The sequence below is a fragment of the Podarcis cretensis genome (genome assembly GCF_951804945.1).
Source record: "Podarcis cretensis genome assembly, chromosome: 4".
Classification (NCBI taxonomy): Eukaryota; Metazoa; Chordata; class Lepidosauria; order Squamata; family Lacertidae; genus Podarcis; species Podarcis cretensis.
Genome location: NC_137173.1, coordinates 27230350 through 27250169, shown reverse-complemented (window position 1 = coordinate 27250169; position 19820 = coordinate 27230350). Strand labels below are relative to the sequence as shown.

Genomic DNA, 19820 nt, shown 5'->3' with positions numbered 1-19820 from the left:
ATCTTGAGGGGATTGAGTGGTGGATTTATGGTTTGAAGGGAACTCTCCTCAACTGTTGGGGGGGTGCTATTTGTTCACCTAAGTAATTGCGGCAATGACAAAATCATAATAATATTTTGCATGACCTGCAAAATAACAATACTGTCTTACTCAAATAAGTAGTTGAAGTTGTAAGATGCAAATCTCATCTCTGTCTGGGATACAGTGGGGGCGGGGGCAGCATGATTTTGCTGAAGTATTTGTTCAGCTGACCAGGAATATCTGTAGGAAGTGTTTTTGATTCACCCTTCTTTGCAACTGTGAAAGAGAGTGATCTCTGAAATCTTCCCTGAGCAATATTAAGGAAGATGACTGGGGGATGAGAGTGTTATTGAAGGTGTGTGAGAGATCTGAAGCTTCATGTGGAGGAAAAGACAGGCTTTAAATGAAATACAGACAATAGTTTACAACATCAAAGAAGAATGGGGATAGGAAGCATGCCCACAAACTGCTGGTGAAGGGCAGATTAAACTAATCAGTTAACATGTCCTAAAAAAGGATCAATTTCCTATGCACATTTCACTTTTAAATGCAGAGATAAATACTGGTAAATATATATATATATATATATATATATTTAAGCTGACACACAAATCATGCTAACAATATGAAGCCAATGCATTTGCAAACAAATGGAATCTGACATCCTTTCTTTCTTTTTGGTCCCATCATGGAATTGGCTTATTCATGATTAATTGTGAAAAATGGACTCAAAATGTTCTCATGCATTATGTATCATCTCAGCCAAGGTCAGATGTGGCTTTCTAATCTGAGGAAATACTCCTTTCCAAAACAACTTGTAACATCACAGCCCTGAATCTTGTCTGTAAATATAGAATCCTATGGAGAATCTGCAATGCTGGCTCGCTTACAGAGAGAGGTAGTCCAAAAGCAGGCTTTTTAAAGTTGGTCAAAGGATTGGCAACCTATTGTTTACCCTAAACAGGTAAACAATAGGAAGCCCTAAACAGCCTCGGCCCAGTATACCTGAACAAGCATCTCCACCCCAATTGTTCAGCCTGAGGTCCAGCTCCGAAGGCCTTCTGGCAATTCTCTCACTGTGAGAAGTGAGGTTGCAGGGAACCAGGCAGAGGGCCTTCTTGGTAGTGGCGCCCACCCTGTGGAACGCCCTCCCATCAGATGTCAAGGAAATAAGCAACTACCTGACATTTAGAAGACATCTGAAGGCTGCCCTGTTTAGGGAAGTTTTGAATGTTTGATGTTTTATTGTGTTTTTAATATTCTGTTGAGAGCCGCCCAGAGTGGCTGTGGAAACCCAGCCAGATGGGTGGGGTATAAATAATAAATTATTATTATTATTATTATTATTTAAAATATTATAACACTTTTAAGGTGCAAAGGGATGAACCCATTTCACTTTCAAGCGATTTTTGAACCACTTTTTCTATTGGGCAGGATTCGATCTGGTACAGAAGGAACTGGGATTTGAACAGTAGTAGTGGGATGTTGCAGGCAGGGCATCATTCCTCACTTGCCTTCCCAGCACTGAGCATCGCTGCTGGTTACCAACATAGAGAAAGGAGCTTGGTGCAGTGCGCAGACACAAGCAGGCACATTAGATTGGTTCCAGTACTGCGCCCATGCCACACTGAGCAATCTGCCACCTCACCTCTCTGGGTAACCACTAGTAACATTGGGGATCCAGGTGAACAACACCGTCCTGGCTGCACCACCCTGCCGATCACTACTAGATTTGAACCTACACCACCCAAGTGCCTTTCCAAAATCCTGGTGAAGAATGGGCAAATGAGAGGGATCTCAGCATTGCTTATCAAGTGTTGGCACCTGGGCAGGAGACTGGGCAGGAGACTGGTCACGTGATCATCCTGTTCCTCTGTTCTAATCTGTGCCTTCTAGCCTGGAAGACCTATGGAAACCTGAAACTACCAGTCTGAGCCAAAGAGAATGGAGGATGCACCCAGAAAAGTTCTCCCATAGAACAAAAAGCCCATTGGCAGGACTTAAGAGACGGATGGTATGGTCTCAGCTACTGCGTTTCAGCCCATGGACCATATATTGAGTAACCCCAGAGAGGAGATACAAGCATGATAAGTATTATTCTTTCAGGTGGGCATCCAAGCTGTAAAATGGGAGGTTAACCTGTTACAGAGCAGCTGCCTGGATTCTAACCAGGGAACCTTTTCATTTAAAAAATACATTGCTGTCCTAAGCTGACAAATCTGTGATTGTAGTAATGTAAGACCAGGGTGACCACTTGGGTATCACCAAAAAAGTGAGCAAATGAAGCACAGATTTGCATACTTTTTCATATGCTAGTGTATATTATAGATGCAAATTTAGAACTCATTACTATACTTTAAAAATAACAACTACAATGCACCTCACCATGAGGAATATGATGACCAGGTATTCTGTTTTCCTGTTCAGTCTGCTATCCGGGTGCTAGCTCTGGATAAGTAATGCTAAGATCCCTCTTGCTCTCCCTTCTTCTGGTTATTTTGGTTTAAAATGGATAGGTCTTTAGATAGAGGACTCCTTCAAATAAAGGTCTGTCCTATTACAGCCCTTCAAATAGAGGACTGTCCTCTGTAAAGCAGGACACCCCAACCCCTATCAAAATTGGTTTTAGAAAGGGGAGGGGGTTAGGTGTCAAGTTCTATTTATTCCTCTTCGAATGCCAGTGCTGGACTAGCGTTCCAATCAGATCTGCCCCGCAAATCAAGAGACTGCATGCAACCATGCATGAGAATCTCCAAAAGAATAATAGACCGTATTAATTCTCAGCAAATAGTTCTACCTTTAAGCTTGTAAGAGCAATATGAAATGCATTCTGCAGACACTGAAGCTTTCTGTACAGCCACCAGCAACAACACAATACAGAATGTTATTGAACTATTAAATAATTGACATTTTCAGCACTGCAGCCAACACTACCTGAACAAACACCCATGGTTTAGAAAGAGGTGGAGGGAGAAGCAAGCAAGTCCTGCTTTTGAGTAACTAACAATATCAGTAATACTTTTGGAATCACAACCCAGACCCTTATCATTTCATTGTAATATTTCATGCATAATTATCATCATGCTTAATTTGTTGAGCCTAATGTGAGTCTCATCAGTACATCGATAGGATTTCTACTGTAATCCAGCAATAATTAACTGGATTGACTGTTACAGTGTTATCACATGTCTGTTTGTAGTATCTGTCCTTAGCTGCAACAGCAGCAAAAAGCCATTAATCTTTTGGTCGTTTTATCAGCTAATTACACAAAGATACAGAAGTAGTACTAAACTCTTGACCCAAATCCATGTATGGGGAGAGTGCCATGATCCAATCCATTTAAAAAATGACACTATTTTTCTCCTATCATCTCTTTTTGTTGATGATGTTCCAATTACATGCAGCAGTACTAGTCTCTCTCTGTCTGCAACACAAATCAATTGGCACTGTGGGAATGGCATTCTCTAAACGGAAAGCATATTTTGCTGATAAGCTTTTGGCCCGCAACAAACATGTCTTACAAAACAATGCACGACAGCCTAAGGAAAGCAAGAGGGCACTCATGTACCTGCCACATCCTAGATATTCACTGTTCTGCCTTGAATCGAGGACTTTGGGAAAAGACCAAGATGCTAATCTTTTCTTGCAGGCTATTCCCAAACACGTAAGTCTTCACTCTGCTACCTTTTCAACAAGCAGTCATGTTCTGATCAGCACTCTCCCCACTTGTGCTCCCCAGAAACTGGTATTCAGAGTCATACTCCCTCCACCAATGGAACAGAACAAAGCACCTCATATTGGAAATAGTACATAAAGCCATCTGACATAGTGTCCTTAGGTCCCCTAAACATCTCCAGGTAGGACTGGGGAAAAGTCCTTGTCTGAAAACTCCAGAGCGCTACTGCCAGTCAGTGTAGGCAATACAGAGCTAGACCGATCAATTGTCTGACCCAGTATAAGGCAGCTTCCTATGTCCCTATGTCTTTGTGCCCCTAAACCAAGGATAGCAGATGTTGTGGACTGCAACTCCCATCACTCCCTGAGTACAGCCTATGTAGGCTGAGGCTCATGGGAGTTGGAGTCCAAAAGAGCTACACATTAGATAGGACACATTAGATAACCCTGCCCTAAGGGCATTTTCAGGGTTGAGATTCCTGCATTGCAGGGGGATGAACTAGATCAGGCATAGGCATAGTATCTCCCAAACTTGGTTCTCCAGCTGTTTTGGGACTACAACTCCCATTATCCCTAGCTAACAGGACCAGTGGTCAGGGATGATGGGAATTGTAGTCCCAAAACATCTGCAGAGCCGAGTTTGCCTATGCCTGAACTAGATGACCCCTGGGATTCCTTCCAACTTTACAATTCTACGATTCTATGACTTGATGATGATGATGATGATGTACCACTAGGTCAGGATCTGGTTAATGCTGGGTGGGAAGGAAACTTCCTGGGAGCTACACTGAGTTCTGGATGGGATAAAATTTGGGTATAAATGCAGTAAATAATAATAATGAATATATCCTAGTATCACAATGTAAGGTGGTCAGGCAAGTGCTCTCAGGCTCATGTTTGCAAATGTTAAACTGCTGACTGAGAGTGAAATACTAAGTAGGCTATGTGTTGCTGGGCACTCTGTCCTATAATACATCTCCCTTTTGAATTCTGATGTATTTATTTTCATGAACATGTCTGTGGAGACAGTGCGCTCTCCTGCTCTCATTATACAGTTCCAGCACAGAAGCATCCCACCAGGCATATATTTTAAATTACTGAACAGAGGCTACGCTATGCCATTTTGCCTTTAATTGATTAGGGGCTCTGAATTCCCTTTCTCCTGCACTAGAATGCATGTTTGTCCGTGTTTTAAGGGATGGCTTTGAGGACTGTGTCCACAGAGAACCCTAGGAAAGATAGGTCATATGATCTGTCCATGTGGCTCAGCATTGCCTACTCTGAATGGTAGCAGCTCTCCAAGATCTCAGGCACATTTCTTTGTCACCACTTGGTATCAGATCCTGGAGATACTAGGGACTGAACCTGAGACCTTCTGTATCCAAATATGCTCTTCAACTGAGCTACGGTCCCACCACAAAGTTACAGCCAAGCTCCCCAGCCTCACGACCTAAATACAACCTAAACCCTAAACAAAGAATCGTACCCTTAGGACAGGGATGGGGAACTGGATGGAATGGGAGGCTGGGAGAAGAAAGGGAAGCTCCCAGCTGAGAGCTGGAGGGGGGAGTCCACTCTCTTCTGTGTGAGACAAGAGTTACAGACTCCGCTAACCCAGAAATATTACCTCAGGTTAAGAACACAGGTTAAGAACGGAATGAATTAAGTACTTAACCTGAGGTACCACTGTAAAAGGAATTGTAAAAAGATAAATAAATTACCACCAGCCAATCTTATGCGAGTCTGCGTCCTCTCCCCCCCCCCTTTCTATGCATTCCCTCTTTTCTGGCAATGTGTAGATGGCCACACCAGTCTTCCGCTGTGCTTCAATCCACCAAGACAAACTGCACCCAGCCAGCACTTCCCTTCTGCAGGGACAATCTGCTGAGTCTGCTTTGTAGCTCCCCTATGAACTTCCCTCCCCTGCCTGCCCTGCATCTCTAGGCTCCTGCTGCTCCTAGCTGCCAAAACATCCCCTGGGGTCAGAGGAAGCTGCTTTGATTTGTTACGTAATATCTGGCTCATAGCTTGCCTCAGATTCTGGAGACCAGAAAGGCTATTGCATAATGGATTGAGCAAAAAGAAAGTGTATTTGCTGTGATGCTTGCACGCACACACAAATAAATGCTGAGCATTCAAAACTGGCTGGTCTTGCACTTGTCAAGTTCTTTTGTTGTAACTGCCTGGGTGGAAATGATAATCTAAGTCTGCCCTCATTTATGTAGAAATGATCCAGCTCTTGGCCATTCCCATAACGAGAGATTCATGAAGGAGGTTTAAAGGCGCCTTTGCCCTCCCGTAGGTTTCACACTAAGGATCCAGTTCAGAGAGACACTTAAGAATAGGGACCCCGAGGCTTCCGTTTCTTAAACATCATGTTCCCCTTCCTGACTTCAAAGGGAACTGCTCGAACAAGGACTTCAACTTTGCTGCCATGTAATTAGTAGTCTGTGAGCTTGCACTGCTCCAATTTGATACACTGCTACTTTGATCAATGCATGATCTAAGATTCAGCTTGCAACGTTTTCCCTGTTAATTATTTTCTGTGAGATTAAAAAAAATTACAATAATATTGTGCTACAATCTTGTTTTACACTCTCTCTCTCACACACACTTCAGTTTATTAATTAGGGTGCTATAGCCTCTATAATGAAAACTAGGTAAAACAATCAAGGGCTTTTCAGTTTCAAGAACGGGAGGTGCTGAAGTTCATACCACCATGCATATGAAGTTCATATGCATCTAACTATGCAGTTAGATGCATAGCATCTAACTTAGAAGCACATAATCGAGGGAAAGATGCTTCCCCTTTAATCACTGGTGAGGGAAGAAGTGTGATCTGCAGGTACTTTAAAGCCCCTGTTTATTACTCTGTCACATGTGCTAGGACTGAAGATACAAACAGAGTCCACAACAGCACTCTGGATCCTATTTGAATCATCCACAAGGAAGAATCACAGCAGGGTGGCTATGTTAGGCTGCAACCCTCAAGTGGAGGTGATGGTAGGAATCTGAAGGTGATTCAGTTGCCATTTCCAATGCCCTGCTGAGCTTGAGCTGAAGTGAGAGTGGAGATCCAAGTATCTTCCTGATCCTCCCCCAGCAGATCCTCAACATGACCTCTTCCATCCCTAGAGGTCTGACATCAGTTGGGCCAGTGCATTGAAGGATCCAGCAGCAGTGAGTTGAGACAGAGACAGAGAGAGACCAGATCTCCCTTATCACCAGAGTTCTGTCTCTGACATTGCCAATTTCAGTGCAAGCCTACATGCGGTTTCTTCTAAGCGTGTTCCATTGTGCTCTATGGGACTTATTCCCTAGACAGTGTGGTGCAGTGGTCAAAGTGTCCCTCTATGGAGCCCTAGAGTGAGGCAACATGAGAAGGGACCTTTTCTGTGGTGGCTCCCCATTTCTGGAATGCTTTCCGCAGTGAAGCTCACCTGACACCTTCATTAGATATATTTAGGCACGAGGCAAAAACATTCCTCTTTAACCAGGAAACTAACTGTTAATCTATATCCCTTTAAAGCAGGGTGGTTGCCTTTCCCACACCCTTTTACTATTATTATATGACATATTTTGTGTTTTATGTTGTAAACCACCCTGTGATGTAATTAATCAATTAATAACAGACCTGGCCAACCAGGGTTTGACTCCCCACTCAGCCATGAAACACACTGGGTGATCTGGGCCAGTCACACTGCCCCTCAATCTAACCTATCTCACAGGGATGTTGCAGGGTTTAAATGAGGAGGGGGACAACCATGTATGGCACCTTGAGCATCTTGGAGGAAAGGTTGGGGTATAAATGTAATCCCCCCCTTAAAGCTGTAGATTTTGCTTCCAGTGATAAAAGTTGCTAATTGTCTGGTTTTATAAACAATATGGTACCAGTAAAAGGTTTGCATATATACATTGAAGTAAGTTGAGCACAGAATTGTAGAGTTGGAAAGGGCCTTGAGGATCATCTAAGACAGTACAATAATAATAATTAAGGATGCATTGCAGCAATAAGTGCAGGTCTCAGTGCGCTGCCTTTCAGCTAGATCTATTTTCTGTGCATGTATGTGGACAAATGATTTGGAGCGCTCCAATATCTTCTTTTGGACTGCCTTAAATTGAGTTTTCCTTGAAGTTCCATTGTATGTAACAGAACTGGCACACCATTCTCCTGAAATTGAAGCACCTAGCATTTTCAGAGTGGCAAAATGATTAACTTTGGAGATACAAAACAACTCTTCCTCAGTGTTTATCCCACATACCTTCTTTAGAGTGACCCTAGCAGCCAATCCTCAATGGCTGACTCATCTCATTTCATTTGTCATTGGCTCCAGCCAGCATAAAGGGTGAGAAATGTCTAAAAAGCTTCCCTTTCATGCTGATTGGGTGGCTCTAGGACTCTAGAGACAGGGACCCTGCTGCACAAATAGTAGAACCATAGGATTGAAGAGTTGGAATCCCTTCCACAAGAATCATCTAGTCCAACCCCCTGCAATGCAGGAATCTTTTCACCCAACGTGGGGCTTGAACCCATGACCATGAGATTAGGAGTTTCATACTCTACCAACTGAGCTATCCCAGTAGGTCTTCAACTCCCTCTGCAATACTGGACCACTACTGCTCTGAATACAGCTAACACATTACATGCTCATGTGAGAGACTGTGCACAAGCTAGACAACATCACAACCCCACAAACAAATAGCACAGGGGATATTAAAAGCATGCCATGTGTGACAATGATTGGAATCATTTCCATATCAGGGTTGGCTCATTTCAACATCTACCGATAACTTGCATGTACCATCCAATAGGGTAAGGTAACATAAAAGACCCCTGGACGGTTTAGTCCATCAAAGGCAACTATGGGTTACGGCGCTCATCTCGCTTCAGGCAGAGGGAGCCGGCGTTTGTCCACAGACAGCTTTCCAGGTCATGTGGCCAGCATGACTAAACCACTTCTGGCGCAACGGGACACAGTGACGGAAGCCAAAGCACACAGAAACACCATTTACCTTTCCGCCGCAGTGTTACCTATTTATCTACTCATGCTGGTAAGCTTTCAATTTCCATAGGCAGCTCTTTGATATAGCATCCAACACAATTGTACTCATGGAATTCATTCACACATTCAGCTGCCACCCCCTGCATACAGTAATGAAGGAATGTACAAAGCTACCTTATATGGAATCAGATCAATGGTCCATCTAGCCAAGTTCTGTCTACTCTGACAGGCAGCAGATCTCCAGGGTTTCAGGCAGGGTTCTCTCCCAGCCCTAGCCTGAGATTGAAATTGGGGACCATGAACATGCAAAATGTATGCTCTACTCATCAGCTCCAACTTCTTCTCAAGCATGAAATTTCTCAAGAGAAATCAAGTGAGCGGGATGTATACACACACAAACTAGCCTTTAGAAATATTACCAACTGAGGTTTCAAAACAAAAGAAACCCTGCCTTTATGGCCAGCCAGCCTCATAACCCTGAACAAAGTTTAGACTTAAGGGAACAAAAACAAACAGTTCTTAAAACATTTTATTTAGGGGATTCTACCTTAAGCTGAAGCTGAGAGACTTGGAATTAAGTCCTGTTTTAGCCCTCAGCGGGTTGCTATCTCCCCATCTCAATTCCACACCCATTAAATGCTAATAACTACTGAGTAGAGTTGTTTTCAAGATTACATTAGTGGCAGCAATACTCTAGAAAATGAAGACGATGTAGTCTAGTGCTGAGAGAGTTACACAATGCAATCCTATGCAGATGTACTCAGAGGTAATTCCCACTGAATTCAATGGGACTCTTAGGTAAGAGTTCGTGGGATTGCCGTTTTAGACTTGGTTTTACTTCTGTGTTCCATGGACTGCTCTCATACATTAGATCCTTCTTACACTGACATAATCCCCATGCATTTCTCTCTCTTTAAAAAGTGTGTGTACAGAATGTAGAGCACAATTTATTCTTTCCCTTCCCAAGACTGGGCAGCAGCTGCATGGAGCAGCTGTCCCAATCTGTGGCTCTCACAATGGTGGTGACAGCAGGGTGGAATACTCACAGGTAGTTATCAGGTATTTTCATCTTTCCAGCATTTTCAGTCATAATAATTAGCATTTATATAGCACTTAAGTATTCAAAGCGCTTTGTGTGACATCATCTCAGTAATCCTGACAACAACCCTTTAAGATAGGTCAGGGCATATTAGCATCCCACGCCCCTATGGCAGATGGGAGTTGAATGCTGAAGCCAGAGATAGTCGCTTGCCTAAGCCATCTACTGAGTTCATATGAATAAGGTAGAATGTGCACAGGGAATTCTACATCACTGCAGGATAAATACATTTCCCTAGATTATTCTCTCTGTCACTCTCTCTCAAAAAATGTCACTTATTAAGCATCTTTTTCATCATGTGGCTAATGCACTCAACTGCAGTTCTCCATCAAAAACGGGAATAGTGACCCATGTCAACAATAGACTGCATCAAATATCATAAACCAATTTACAAGCCATAGGTAGTCCTGTATATAGTCGGCAGGGCTAAAGCCTTAGAGCAGCCACCCTCCAGATGTTGGTGAATTCCCACTTCTATTTTCTCTGACCATTAGTCATGATGCTGGATGGTCCAACATATAGAGGGAGCACCACGTTGGCTACCTCTGCCAGTCAGCTCAGATACACAGCAGAACTTCAAGTTAACTATCCTGCGCAGACAATGCCACCATCTATGGTGGTTGGATTCACCAGCACCTCCACGCTGCCTAGGCGGATCGTTGGGCGCGGGGGGCTGTCCAGCCTAAGAAGGAAACTGAACGCAGCGCTTCCACGAGGCAGAGCCCACCGACCACTTTTTGTTCTCCTGCTAAGAAGATACTGAAAGAGGCTGCCTGTTATTGCCGACAACATGGGGCGGGGTGGGGGGGGAGAGAATGAGAAAGAAGAGTCTCTTTTGCCCCCTAAGACTGGGGTCGGTGGGTGGGTGAGCAGATAATACGCCGGCGTGAAAGAAAGCAAGGCACCTCCTCTTTCCTATCCCATCTGAACAGCTGTCGGGGAAAGGAGAGCAGAGTCGGGGATGGGTGATCACTGCCAAGAGTCAATCTGCCCGCAAAAAAAAAAAAAAAAAAAAAAGCCAGGCGTGAGGTTGTTTTGGTGCTGCTGCTGCTGCTGTTGTTATGTCTATTCGGCTAATTTAGTCTTTGCCTGCCCGGGAGTGTATATGTTGGAGAGGGAGGGAGGGAGTGATGGGGAGAGGAGAGGGCTTGTTTGGGTCCTACGCTGAGAAGCAGCCGCTTTGGCTTGGGAGTCCTGAAGCCACCTCCTCGTGTTAGGAGCAGGTGACTGGGGAGAAGGAGGAGGGAAAAGAGGGCCAGCAGGCTTAAAAACTTGCGCAGGAGGAAATAATGTTGAGAGGCTGCCGCGGGGGCGGGCGGGGGAGGTTTCTCCGAGGGAAGCCAGCAGACCACCCAGAGCCTTCGAGTGAACCTGACCCATCACAGCCTTTCCCAACATCTCCCCCCCCCCAGCAAGTGGGCACAGGGACCCCCGAAGCCGCCCCGTCCTCTGCCCGCACCCACCCCGCTGTTGAGTCCAACGCGCGGCTGCTGAGCATCACCTCCCTGAAAGGATGCTGCAGCGAGCATCTCTGGCGGGTTGGTACCCAAAGTGTGCGCGTTAAGCGAGGAGGAAAGGATGCTGGAGAAGGGACCTACCTGGTTCCGCGGAGGAGCTGCCTCCTGTTCCTCCCTTGGCAGGACAAAGAGCCGCCTCCCCCCCTCGCCAGTCCTCGCACTCCGAGCCGCAGCACTCGCGCAGCTCCGGCTCCCCCGCCCCGACTGATGACAGCGCCGCGCGCAAAGGGATGCGGAGCTATATAAGCGGCGCAGGGAGCGGCCACCCAGCGGCGCCCGCTGCCTCCCAGCGCCTCCGCTCTCAGCCCGCTCTGCCGTTCCCACTGCGGCGGCCAAACCGTGAGCCGCGGCGCCCTCTGCCGGCGCAAAGGAGGCACCGTCGCGCTGGCAGCCGCTGCTTCGTCCCCTCTAAGTTTGAGACGGAGTCCGTCCATGAACTTGGCGGTGGCGCAGGAAGGAGCTGTGTTGCTGGTTGGAGACCTCCGATGAGCTTGGGCTTCGGCTGCAAAAGGAAATGAGGGAAGAATGGCCGCCTTGTGAACCTCCAGGACAGGAAGACGGGATCCAAACCATGATTTTCAGTGCTGGTGTTGGATGCTGTCTGTGTCAGTCGCTGTGTTTCTCCTGCTCTGGGGGGGGGGGGGGGTAGGACTCGAACCGATGACTTCAAGTTCCAATAAAGGAGATTCCGACTAAACATCATTAAGAACTTTCTGACAGTAAGAGCTGTTAGACAGTGGAACGGCCTCTCTCCGGAGGTTGTGGACTCTCCGTAATTGGAGATCTTTAAGCAGAGGTTGCAGGGACGTGGGTGGCGCTGTGGGTAAAACCTCAGTGCCTAGGACTTGCCGATCGTATGGTCGGTGGTTCGAATCCCCGCGGCGGGGTGAGCTCCCATCTTTCGGTCCCAGCTCCTGCCCACCTAGCAGTTCGAAAGCACCCCTAAGTGCAAGTAGATAAATAGGTACCACTTTATAGCGGGAAAGTAAACGGCGTTTCCGTGTGCTGCTCTGGTGCCGGTTCGCTGGAGCAGCTTCGTCACGCTGGCCACATTACCCGGAAGTGTCTCTGGACAGCGCTGGCCCCCGGCCTCTTAAGTGAGATGGGCGCACAACCCCAGAGTCAGACACGACTGGCCCGTACGGGCAGGGGTACCTTTACCTTTAAGCAGAGGTTGGATGGTCTTGGATGCTTTAGCTGAGATTTTTGCATTGCAGAGAATTGGACTAGATTATCCTTAGAGTCATTTCCAACTCTACAATTCTATGATTCTATAGTAGCATAGCGTTGGAGCTTTTTGAACCCTTTCCTTTCCCCGTTTCAAGGCTGGCAAAGGGAAATGTGCACCTCTGAAATGGGCTGTGTTGTAGCTACCCAATACTCAATTTATTGAGCAGTTTGATAAATTATATTAAGAAGTCACACCCTTGTTGGGGTGTTCGGTGTATGCATCCCAAAAGCTCACCACAGAAATCAGACTTTTGCAGAGTTGTCTATACTAGGCCAACACCAACACCAACACCAACCACTATATATACATGCAAATAATAGATGTTACAAGTAATCTTCTCTCTCTCTCTGAGCCCTGAGAGTGCTCTTTGCTTCCAAGTCCTTACTGTGTTAAAGTCCACAGAGATGTCCTAAGCTGAGTTGCTTGCAAAGCCCTGCAACTGCTAGAGTACTCTGAGTTCAAAAGTCTGGGAATTTTCCAACTTCTTTCTCAGAGAACTTTTTCAAAATGGCTTCACTGGAATCCACATTTCCAGCAGATAGTCTTCAAGTATTCCTACAATCTCCTAACACAAGCCACACAGTAGGGTCTATCATGAGCCCTTTTAAACACAGTTACTCACCAAATCTGCCCAGTAACACATAAGATATGTATCGTCTGAGCTCTGATGGACCTTCAGGCTAGTGCTGCCTGATACATTAAGCCAAATAGGGCACTGCTCCACCAACCCCACGGTGCCCTCAGCCAGCCCCCACCTGGCTGCCATTTTATTTACATCCAGTCCAGCAGGTGGTGCTGTCTGTCAGTTCCTCCTCTTTAATTTCAGTGACTTCCTACTTGTATAATTCTTCAGGGAGGCGGGTGGGGACAAAACTATAATTAGTTGGCTCTGTCTATCATTGGCTCTGGCACCACCTACAGTTAGTCTCCCTGCCTTCTGCCCTACCTGTGTTAATGGTTGCAAACTATTTTATGCTGCCATTATACATTGAAGTTTTTTCTCTCCTCTTTATTCTTCCTCAATTGTTTTTAATTACTAATGTATATTGCATTTTTAATATCTTGCTATAGGCTACCCAGGGAATATTTATTGATAGGCGGCCGAATTTGAAGCTTTCCTTGTTAGGCCGAATTGCAGTGATTAAAATGAATGTATTGCCTAGAATGTTATTTTTGTTTCAGACATTACAAATTGTGGATAAACTGGATTGTTTCAAGCAGTGGCAGAAAGATATATCTAAATTTATCTGGCAGGGCAAAAAGCCCAGAATAAAATTTAAGATACTTACTGATGTAAAAGAAAGAGGGGGGTTTGCCCTGCCGGATTTGAGACTGTACTATGAATCGGCAGCTTTCTGCTGGTTGAAAGATTGGCTACTTCTTGAGAATGCAGATATTCTGGATTTGGAAGGATTTGATAATAGCTTTGGTTGGCATGCATATTTATGGTATGACAAGGTTAAAGTTCATAAGGGTTTTAAAAACCATATTGTTAGGAAAGCATTATATAATGTTTGGATTCGGTACAAGGATTTGTTGGAAAATAAAACTCCTAGGTGGTTATCACCTATGGAGGCTAAGGAGGTGAAGAAACTTAATATGGAATCCAAATGGCCAAAATACTCTGAAATTTTAGAACAAGAAAGCGGTGAATTTAAACTACAGAGTTTTGAGAAATTAAAGCCCAAAGTGCGAGATTGGCTTCATTATTACCAAATAATGGAAACTTTTAAACAAGACAGGAAAATTGGCTTCCAGGTGGAGAAATCAAAATTGGAAACAGAATTGCTAGAACCCAATACTAAGAATGTATCAAGAATGTACAATTTGTTGCTGAAGTGGAATACAATAGATGAGACAGTTAAATCAGCCATGATTAAATGGGCACAGGACGTTGGACATGACATTATGTTTGCTGACTAGGAACAGTTATGGACCACCGGTATTAAATTTACGGCATGTAATGCCCTAAGAGAAAATATTATGAAAATGATTTACAGGTGGTACATGACCCCAGTTAAGCTTGCGAAGATTTATCATCTGCCCAATAATAAATGTTGGAAATGTAATGAGACTGAAGGTACCTTCTTTCACCTTTGGTGGACCTGCCCAAAGATTAAAGCCTTTTGGGAAATGATTTATAATGAAATTAAGAAGGTACTTAAATGTACTTTTCACAAGAAACCAGAGGCATTCCTCTTGGGCATGGTCGGCCAATTGGTGTTAAGGAAGGATAGGACTTTTTTTATGTATGCCACTACAGCAGCAAGGATCCTTCTAGCAAAGTATTGGAAGACACAAGAACTCCCCACACTGGAAGAATGGCAAACGAAAGTGATTGACTTTATGGGACTGGCAGAAATGACCGGCAGAATCCGTGACCAAGAGAAGGAGACGGTGGAGGAAGACTGGAAGAAGTTCAAAGCTTATCTTAAGAACTGTCATAATATTGATGAGTGCTAAAATGTCAAGGGGAAGGAAGATGCAGAATTGCAGCTGAAAATGTTTGAGGATTTAAGGTGAAATTGAGAAAGATAATAAACTTAAATTTAATTGGCTAAAAGGGTTGCTGAAAAACTGTAAAATAAGGATGCAAAAAGGGTGAGGTATGGGGAAGTCCGAGAAAGGAGGCTTATGAAAATGAGGTTAAGAATTTATATTTGTGTGTTTGTCTGTATTGATTGATGTTTTATGTTGTTGTTGTTGTTTTGTTTTAAAATTGGAAAACTAATAAAAATTATTATAAAAAACAATATTTATTGATAGGTGGCTATATAAATAGAAATAATAATAATTTTGCTTGTCGTATGACTGCCCCTCTAGTAGTAAGTGGCATGCCTACTCATCTAGTGATTTGATTTGGGGCAAAGAATCTCATGATTGTTAGGGGGAGTTATGCAAAGAAAAATTATGACTTAGAGCAAAGCACACAGAACTGAATGGAACTAAATACCTCTGTTTTTTGTTTATCACTAAAGCTGAATACCCCAAACAAGCCTGTAGCAAGCCTGTAGGCAGGAGTTTCTGCAACAAGGAAGAAGCATTTCAGATTTTGTAAGCAGGCCTCCTCTGTTGTGGCCTGGTATTCCAGTGACAGCACAAACATCTGGATTTCTTACAGCATTGAAACAAACTGACATTTACAGCTGAACAGTTGATTAAATGTTAAACTGCTGCCTTAATCCAGTAGAATAGAATAGGAGAAGAGCCCTACTGTATTTGGTCAAAGTCCCATCTAGCTCTCCATTCTCTTCTCACATGGGAAGTCTGAAAGCAGGACCTGAGCACAGTAGGTTTTCTATTCCAAAACATGTCCCTCTGTAGTTGTGGATTCAAGTAGGTAGCCATGTTGGTCTGACGCAGTCGAAATAAATTTAAAAAATAAAAAATTGTCCAGTAGCACCTTAGAGACCAACTTAGTTTGTTCTGGGTCTAAGCTTGCACACGAAAGCTTATACCAGGAACAAACTTAGTTGGTCTCTAACGGGCTGCTGGACTATTTATTTATTTATTTATTTATTTATTTAATTTCCTCTGTAGTTGTGTTGGCTTTGCCCATTTAAGAATCTTGCTTTCATTTACCTGCCACAGAAATAACTTTCTAAGCACCTATTATGGGAAGACATTTTTCCATTGATGCTGAGTTTGTCAGGAAAGGTCTCACATCAGCCTGAAGTCCCAAAATTTGCAGAATCAGCTATATTGAATGGAAAGGGGCATTATCAGCCTTGGCTCTCAAAAACTCATCCTAGCAGACAGAGCTTGCAAGATACATTCCATCCAGCTGGGGTATTGCCTAGGTAACAAAAGCATCTGTTTAAGCCATCCTACACACAAGTCATTAATCTTTAGCTGGTGGCAGGAGCGCCAGTCACCCCTAAAAGCATCACTGAATCTTTAATGATGGGGCTCTATGGGGAATGCAATTGTTCACAGTCTCCTTGCTATAAAGGATCCCGGTCAAAATCCCTTACGTAGCCAAATCATCACAGAGAGGCTCTTTATTCTCGAACTGATCCAAATACCTCCAAGCCCACCAAACTTGAGGGGGGGGAGAGGGAGGGAGGGAGGGAGGGAGGGGGAGAGAGAGAGAGAGAGAGCCCTGTGCTGCCTTTGAGGCTGAGAGTCACCTCTCCAGCACAGCACTTTAGCAACCGATTATCATCTATGGCATTAATGCTTTTGATCACCAAGTTCAGCTTTGCACTCCAGAGGGCAATCAGTGCTCTCATCACACCTAATCAAATGCTATGTAAATGCTGAAAAGAAGGCTTTGTTCCTTTAGAATGGTGTGTGTGTGTGTGTGTGTGTGTGTGTGTGTGTGTGTGTGTGTGTAGCAGCCCCCAAAATAACTGTCAAAGCAAATGCTGCTGTTGGACAACACAGTTCAATATATTCAGTGTGGGAAATCGTATGCGAGCCTAGAGTGAGACGCCTTCCTTCCAGGTTAATATTTATTCTGCTATAGCAAATCTGCTATAGGGAAATTATAGGAATGGTTGGAAAGCCCTGATAAAGCCTTAGTTGACCGAATGGCTTGAACCACAAAGGGAAAGCCTTGTCAAACTTAATTCCGAAAGCAAAATGTGTTCCTTTTTAATCCAGATTGAAGATGATGATGTTTTTTTCCAGATAAGCTGAATAAAATAAGCCCACTGATGAGAAAAGCAACAGAATAAAACTTCATGGTGATTACCCCATACCCTCCAACATTTCTCTGATGAAAATAGGGCTGTCCTATTCAGTAATAATAATATTTCAAAGTACTGTAAGTAAAAACATAATAAAATGATACAGGGCTGCCTTCAGATGTCTTCCAAAGGTTGTATAGTTACTTATCTCCTTGGTTCAGGAGTCACATAACTCCATACCCTCCAACATTTCTCCGATAAAAATAGGGATGTCCTAAAATATCCTCCAACATTTCTCTAATGAAAATAAAAGGTAAAGGTAAAGGTACCCCTGCCCGTACGGGCCAGTCTTGACAGACTCTGGGGTTGTGCGCCCATCTCACTTAAGAGGCCAGGGGCCAGCGCTGTCCGGAGACACTTCCGGGTCACGTGGCCAGCGTGACATCGCTGCTCTGGCCAGAGCCAGAGCCAGAGCCAGAGCCGCACACGGAAACGCCGTTTACCTTCCCGCTGGTAAGCGGTCCCTATTTATCTACTTGCACCCGGAGGTGCTTTCGAACTGCTAGGTTGGCAGGCGCTGGGACCGAGCAGCGGGAGCACACCCCGCCGCAGGGATTCGAACCGCCGACCTTTCGATCGGCAAGCCCTAGGCGCTGAGGCTTTAACCCACAGCGCCACCTGCGTCCCACTCCTAATGAAAATAGGGACGTTCAAATGAAAATAGGGACGTTCAAAAGCAGGACAATGCAGAATCAAATAAAAAACCAGGATGGCTTCTGTAAATCCAGGACTGTCACTTGAAAATAGGGACACTTAGAGGGTTCTAGAAAAAAAGCATTGGGCAGGGCATGGTCTTGTTGCCAAAAACTGAGAGAGCCAATAGCTCACAGGTAGAGCATTTAACAGTGCAATCCTAACCATGCATATTCATACAAACATTCTATTGAATTCAGTGAGACTTGCTGCAGGGGTTAGAACTGCAGTTTAAGGCTGTGTTCACACTATATACCAGGGTCGGCAACCGAAGGCCCATTGGCCACAAGCGGCCCATGGGGGTCATTTAACCGGCCCACAAGCCGCCCTTGAACTGAGCTACCCGCTCAGCGAGTCCCCGCACGCTGCACTAAACCAGCGCAGCACAGCGTGGGGACTCGCTGTCGCAGTGCCAGAAATCGTGTCTGCGCAGACGCCGGAAACCACAGGCGTGCGCACAATCCAGCTAATGGAGGGATATCCGCTGGAGTGAACCGGCCCAGGCAAGGTAAACTTTGCTGACCCCTGCTATATACCCATGAGCGTAAGGGGGGAGGCAGCTGCCCCTCTAGATCAAGTAAAGCTATAGAAATACTTAACTGACCAATCATGATGGTTCTACCCCCCCCCCCCCGAACAAAAATCCTATGCCCATGTATACAGTGGTACCTCAGGTTACATACGCTTCAGGTTACACACTCCGCTAACCCAGAAATAGTGCTTCAGGTTAAGAACTTTGCTTCGGGATAAGAACAGAAATCAGGCTCCAGCAGCGCGGCAGCAGCAGGAGGCCCCATTAGCTAAAGTGGTGCTTCAGGTTAAGAACAGTTTCAGGTTAAGAATGGACCTCCGGAACGAATTAAGTACTTAACCCGAGGTACCACTGTATACCTTTAAAGCACATTCTAAGCACATTCTTTCCCTCAAAAGATTCTGGGCACTATAGTTTATTAAGGATTGCTGGGAATTGTAACTCTGGGGGAGGTGGGGGATAAACTAGAGTGCCCAGAATTCTTTGAAGGAAATGAGCTTCAAATGTGCTTTGAAGGTATAGCATGTATGCAGCCTCTGGCTCCAAAGGAAGAACCGCCTGGTTCTTTCTTCTGACATATGATAAGAGGGTAGTGTAAGGAGAAGGGGAAATAAAGGACCTAGAACAAATTTACACCTCATATAATGCAAATCCAGGATCTTTCAGGACTCTATTGCTGCAGAACATGAACTCATCTATCAGACAAATTGTCATTCAAATTCAGCTATAAGAAATGTCCTGTATGCTTAAGGGATTGTGCCTGAGAAACCCGTGAAATCATATGACTTTATTAAATGGAGCAGCATGTTGGGCCCGGCTGCTTTTGAAATTAGTGCTGCTGGAACTGAGAGTGACAGCAAACAGTTTTGCTTTAAAAAGTGATTGCTTGGAGATTCGTTTTTTTTTTCACTCCATGCTGTCTTTTATCACAGCTGTGGTTTGCTGGAGCCCTGTAACTTGTTTGCCTGATTATATGGGTGTCTGAATAACGACAGCTAACAAGGCCATTTGGGGCAATGCCTCTCTGCCAACATCAGTGAGTGAGAGAAGATGCTCTTTCCATGGGGAACAGGGGATTCTAACCTTCACAGAGTGCTGCTACAGCAACATGAGTGGCTACGTACAAATGTCAGCTCACTCATGAGGCTGGCATTTGGTTATACTTGCTAATTTTGCAAGTGCCTAAATAGAACTATTCATGTGAGTAATTAAATAATTACTACAAGCTATGAGTAAGGGATGCAGCAGTAGGCCCCATCATCAGCTAAGATAAAATGCTAATGCTTTTACTCCTGGTAGAATGAAAGAAGTGGATACTGTTCTGGGTGAATGCACTGGACTCGGTGTTGTTGTTCCTT

At 44.6% G+C, this 19820-nt stretch overlaps 1 protein-coding gene across 2 annotated transcripts in view; it reads right to left on the bottom strand.

Annotated features, from left to right (window-relative positions):
- MTUS2 (microtubule associated scaffold protein 2) overlaps positions 1-19820 on the bottom strand; it is a 319106-nt gene that overhangs the window by 281855 nt on the left and 17431 nt on the right. Inside the window, exon 1 of one of the 2 annotated variants that reach the window (XM_079973338.1) lies at positions 11397-11576. The exons of the other annotated variant lie outside the window; for it this stretch is intronic. The gene's annotated coding sequence lies outside the window, so the exon portion shown is untranslated. Of the gene's footprint in view, positions 1-11396; positions 11577-19820 lie in introns of those variants that run through there. 2 annotated transcript variants of the gene reach the window in all.